Source organism: Parasteatoda tepidariorum, chromosome 8 (genome assembly GCF_982258835.1).
Source record: "Parasteatoda tepidariorum strain Cologne lab strain chromosome 8, Ptep-v5.0, whole genome shotgun sequence".
Lineage (NCBI taxonomy): Eukaryota > Metazoa > Arthropoda > Arachnida > Araneae > Theridiidae > Parasteatoda > Parasteatoda tepidariorum.
In genome coordinates, this window is record NC_141762.1 from 11270548 (window position 1) to 11276547 (window position 6000).

The following is a 6000-nucleotide window of genomic DNA, read 5'->3' on the forward strand; positions in this document are numbered from 1 at the left end:
ATTTAGTATTTGTGATTTTTCTGTCAGGTGGTTATCAATTTAGAGGCTGGGACATACATGTCCCGGCCGTACTTAATGGGGGGATACATATGTCTATTAGTAATTTTTAAACATTTGTTGAGACAAATGAGTCCCGCTAGTAGACAAAGGGTTGAGCAACTAAAGTACTACTATATTTAATAGTACTGCTCTGACGGAATTTTCAAACAAAAAGTAAAAAGCAGCCAGAGAGTAAATGCAATCTTTTAAAACCGTGTAAACCACGCATATTTATAAATCAACACATCTGTCGCGTTTATCATTTTAATCTCGAAGGCAAAAAGATAAAGAAAGTATTGCTGAAACAGCGTCTTCTTCAGCGATGTAATTATATTCATTTTGTTTAATCCTTTAAGCTACTTTTAACATGCCCAGTAACAGTGGGAATTAAAAATGAGATAAATCTACAATCTTACGTGATCAACTGAGCTTTAAGCTTGATGTCAGTTCTATTATTAACGTCTCTCCAACTGCGCCGTTGCTAACAGAAGTAAATAAAGAAAGCGATTGCCACCTCTCTAATTAAATGACGTTCATTTATCTAGATTTCAGATGTTCGTCACTTCTTAATGATCCTCTTGCAAGGATCTCGATTGTAGACATAAACACATACGTGTTTTTTCAGTTTTTGTTTCTACATCTGGTTAGATAAAAGGAAGCGAAAGCACGATTGTTATGCTCTAATTATATTGCTTTTAGGCATCCAGCTAAAAAAAAAAACCTGCTTTTTTTCTTCTTTTTTTTTAATACAAGCAGCTTTTGGATTAGGAATAACTTCATTTCATTCTCTAGAATTTATTTTCTGGATATAAATATTCCCCCCTCATTTTCTTTATCTATATTTTATTTATTTTTTTATTATGCCTTTCCGCTCTGTTGCATTTAGTTTATTTCTCTACTAGCTGAATATCAGTTTGTCGTGCTGGGTAAGAAAAATTGTAAATGATCAATATTGATTGATATACTGAAAGATATACAATACTGAAAGATATTCACCGATACAATAAATTAACACGTTTACTGCCAATCCGAATACAGGTTATTATTTGTCTTCTTATTAGGCACTATTGCCAATTACCGGCCAAGGACGTCTCAGTTAGTTTACCACATCTAGATCTATTCGGTACTATATTTTTCCATCAATTAACTGTCCTTAATCACTTCTTTATTCTATCCAATCATCTTGTTCTAGATCTTCCTCTTCTTCTTTTTCCCTCTAGTGTTTCGATCAATAAAGTCGAGATCGATAAAGATAAAATTAAAGATAAACATTCTTATTTTGTCAACCGTTTTTACTTTAAAATTCATAATTAGTTTTTTTTTCACTAAACGATGCATTATTGTCGGGAGAGTATATCATATTTTTTGAAAAATTGTAAGATGATAACATGCTACGACTGAAAGGATAAAGTGGTATAGTAAAATAAGAAATAATTTCAATTTCTACACTAAAACTTTTCCAGCACCGCGGCAATTTTATTTATTTCTAGATTCATATGAAAAGCAAAGCTATTCCTAAGGCTCATTGTTCCTTAAAAAATTAAAAGTGGTAGCGAATTTAGAAACGAAAATGTATTTTCATACATCCATGTCCACCATTACACTTATTGTTTACAAATAAACGTATCCATTAACAAAATCACTGAGCTTGTATTTTTAATATTGAATTGAAAGTTAATATAAAAAATTTCTAATTTTTTATTAAAAATATTATCTGCCCTTCTTAATGTTTTTAGGACGATTTGAGTCCTGTATTCGTGTCCTGGAAGGAAGAAAAATAAAATAAAAAGCGGGTGTGAAAATCATTTCATTTCTGTGTTGTTTTCGCAAGGCTCGTACGGATTTTAATTATTCCATTATAAAAATAAACTTATTTTTATTAATTTCGACCTTAAAATTAAGAATTAAATACTCCACTTTGTGCCGACATTTATTTGAGAATAGTTATCATAGCGGTGAATATAAAACTGTTAAAATACTCCTTAATTTTATCACCTTTATTTAATTTTATAATGACTGTATGCACCCTGGTTTTCGGAAAGAATAAATGACAATCTTTACGAAAATTTAATTAAAGTTATTTTTCAAATTAATGAAATAGTTTTACATAACACTTGTCTTTGTAGACAATATTATTTTATTCCTTTCGAAAAAAAAAGATAGGAAGAATATAGTTCCATTATCTTTTTCTTTTTTCTTTTCTAGGGGTACAAACAACCATGGATTACTCTTCATTTATTTAAGAATAATAACTTGTCTGTTGAAATAGTTTCTTTAGCAATTCTGTTGCTACAATTAAATATAATGGGTTTTAATATTTTTTTTAATCTTATTCCTTACATTATTTTGTTCATCGACAAAACTTTGAATTGTAAATTTCTACAATATTTTTAACTATTTAGCTTCATAAGACAAAATACTAAATTTGTCAAATAGTTCTCGTGAAAAAAGAGTTTTAAAAATATGTTTTTTCTTATTTACTTACTATTTTTTTTGAAATTTTATAACTTAGAAACTATTCAACCAACCTGGATGGCAACTTTCTCCACTTTGTAATAAACAAAATAAAAATAAAAATATTTTCAACACTTCAAATCAAAAATTCAAAGCATTATTCGAAATGAAATTTTATTGCAGGAATCTCATGGTGATTCTTTTAAAGAGCGGAAGTTAGTTTTACTATTAGCTACCAATTCATTAGAACTTTTACAGAAAGCGGAACAGTTGACATCTCTGGTTTCAAGAATTGTAGCTGTTCCAGAGATATCAATTCAAAAGACCTAGATCGCCACGATAAAGTGGCAGTAAGTTAATAAGTAAGTGATACCAACTACTACGGATTATCCGTAGTATTTCTTTTCTGTATCTATAATGACAATAAAGCTCATAAATTTATTTATAATTTTAACTTATAATAATTTTTAGCACCACTACATGTAAATAAATGAGTCGTAGATAAAAAAAACGAGTTAAGGAATTAATGAATCAACGGCTTTTGATTCTACAAAATATTTTTATAAATGATCGGTATATAAAATGGTAGAGAAATTCAAACTAAAATTTTCGGAATTTCGGCTAATTTCGCCACTTTTTTAAAAGGTTCAGCACTGCAGCAAAGTGAAGTCCTCGCCGTTCCGAACAAGTTGGTAATTTTCATCTACAATTTGGTATTTCAGTTCTCTTTTTTTTACTACCACTTAGAAAATTTATCTAAGTTATGAAAATGTAAACTTATTTTGTTCGATTTTGACGACACTTCAAAATTTCTATTCACGATTGTCATATTTTATATATTTGTTAAATTATTTTTCGATAATATGTCTGTCAACATCATTGTTAACCAAAATTATTAAATCGAAAGTAAAATAGTGAATTATAAAATTTATTACGATTTTAAGTATTCAAGAAAAAGCTTCCACTAGAGCAAGAAAAAAAAAATCGCACTTTTGGGAACTTTTTGGGAGCACTTTAGAGATACAGGACTATATTTTATTATTAAATGTGGCTGTGAACACCACAATTTAAAAATAATTTGAACAAATATCTGATACATGACAACCGTGTGGAAAACTTTGTTAGTACTGGCAAAGTTAAATACTTTTGTTTTACCTCATTTCTTATTGAACGATTTCCTTATATATCGTATAAATATGTTATTCTTTATTTAATAGCTATATTGACCGAAAGAAAAATATATTTCCCACAATAAATTTCTGTCAAAGAAAATCTCCTCTAGAATTGTAAAGAATTTAAACTCATTTAAACGAGATCATCATTATTCGACCATAAAAAACGAAATCGCTTGAATTGTTTTCATTTTCAAATACGACTTTTGAAATATTGCATACAGAAACTATTCGATCGGTTTCGCTAAAATTTTGTGTTATGTCATTAATATTTAAATAGTTTAAAATGGAGTAATAATTTCTTTATCTTACGATGTAAAAACATTTAGTTTATTATTAAATTAAATAATGAAAAAATAGTAAATATTTATAAAAATACATTTTTGCATCAAATTATTATTGAATGAACAGATTTATAATTGCAAGTAAAAACTTTTCTCTTTGTATCGAAACTTTTCCAAAATCTAACAAAATTTAAAAAAAAAATCAATTTTACATAGAGGCTCAAATTTTTTAATGAAAATATTCGGACCATACTTTTCCTGATTGTTGCTCTACCCCCTCTTTGATGGTCAAGAATCCAAATCAAAATCAATCCAAACAATTCCAGCCTAAATCAATAAAAAGGTATAAATATTCAGGGAAAAAACGCATATGTTACTGCCATGTCTCAATTTTTTGTAATTTGAAACATCGTTAGCGCTAATTAATTAGCACACATTTCACGTCATCTCTTTGAAATATTAAGATTAGTACTCAATTCGAGAAAATTCGATTACTACAACAAAAAGTGATCTTTATGAGAGAGAACGAAAACTTGAGTGCATTATTGAAAATAAAATATTAATCTCATAACTCATAACTAAAAGAGTTTTGTCCACCACTCTGCTTAAATATCAGGCATTTAAGTATGAGATAGACGATTCGTACTGTTTTCCAGTTTTGATACATTTTTTAAAGAAAATTTTATTTATTTTAAAAATTTCTGCTTCAATTCGCTGAAAAATAACTATATAACAAAAACTTCAAAATCCTCAATTATTTCCCAATTTATCACAAAATTCCCAAATTTATCACATAATATTGATATTTGCAGTGAATCTAGGAATTAAGGATTTTAACTTCAGATTATGTAAACAAAGTGTAGTTTATTTTGTTTAAAAAGAGTTATTAAAATGATTGACGTTTTGTAAGGCTGAATTTGAACTAATCATATCATTTTGAATACATAGATAATAGTGAAGAAAGTGCACTTACCTTCTACCACGTGTCTTCAGGTTATGTCACAGTATGGTTACTGCAGCAAGCGAGGATGGCTTTTTTTTCCTGGATGGAAAATGGAGAAGATCTCTGCACCCACACCTGATCTAAAATAAGAGTGATCGCTCTGAGGATCCTTTCTGCTCTTCTCTATTTTAGGAACAGTAAACTCTCTCCCTCCTTCCTCTTATTCTATGATCCCTGCCAGCCTCAACTCCAGACACCCCACTCTTATGATTCTTTTGTTGTTTCTACTCCTCTCTTTGATCAGTGTTTACGTCACACTGAAGAAATAAATAAATAGTCGACTTAAAGTGAAGGACTGATTGTGAAACATCGAATGCATGCATTTTGCTTTAAAAAAAAAAGAAGTTATGGAAAATATTTTACAAACAATGGAACATATAACAGTATTTAATGAATTTTTTCAACTCTTATGATTCTTTTGATGTTTCGACTCCATTTTTTATTAGTGTTTTCATCACACTGAATGAATAAATAAATAGTCGACTTAAAGTAAAAGTCTGATTATAAAACAATGACTACATACAATTATTTTGAACAAAGAGTTACTGAAATTTTTTACAATCAATAGAAAATATTGCAGTGTTTAAGGACATTTTCTCAACTCTTATGATTCTTTAGCTATTTCCATTCCTGTTTTCAACGGTGTTAACATCACTCTGAAGAAATAAACACATAGTCGACTGAAAGTGAAGGCCTGATAGGGAAACAATCATTACATGCAATATTTTTTAAACAAAAAAGTAGCGGAAAATGTTTTACAGACACTGGTACATATTGTGGTGTCTAAGGAACATTTCTTAATCTTTATAACACCTCTTTAATATGACACTTATGTGAAAGTCCATCAGTAAAACAATGGCAATATTCAATTTCTTAGGAAAAAAGTTTTAGTAAATTGCCAAACTATGTAATAATCTGTAGAGTTTAAAATTTTTTTTCAATGCATTAAATATTGTTCATGGAAATGTTATATAAATCTTCTTAATTGTAAGGTAATTTATAAAATCTTTTGATACCTGTTGTTTACAGCAATCTTTCTTTGTGCTTA

The 6000-nt window shown here is 28.7% G+C and overlaps 1 protein-coding gene across 1 annotated transcript in view; it reads right to left on the reverse strand.

Annotated features, from left to right (window-relative positions):
* Positions 1 to 5118, reverse strand: part of LOC107457049 (uncharacterized) — a 66357-nt gene extending 61239 nt beyond the window's left edge. Inside the window, exon 1 of the mRNA XM_087149826.1 lies at positions 4923 to 5118. The gene's annotated coding sequence lies outside the window, so the exon portion shown is untranslated. The remainder of the gene's footprint in view (positions 1 to 4922) is intronic.
* Positions 5119 to 6000: the final 882 nt, after the last annotated feature.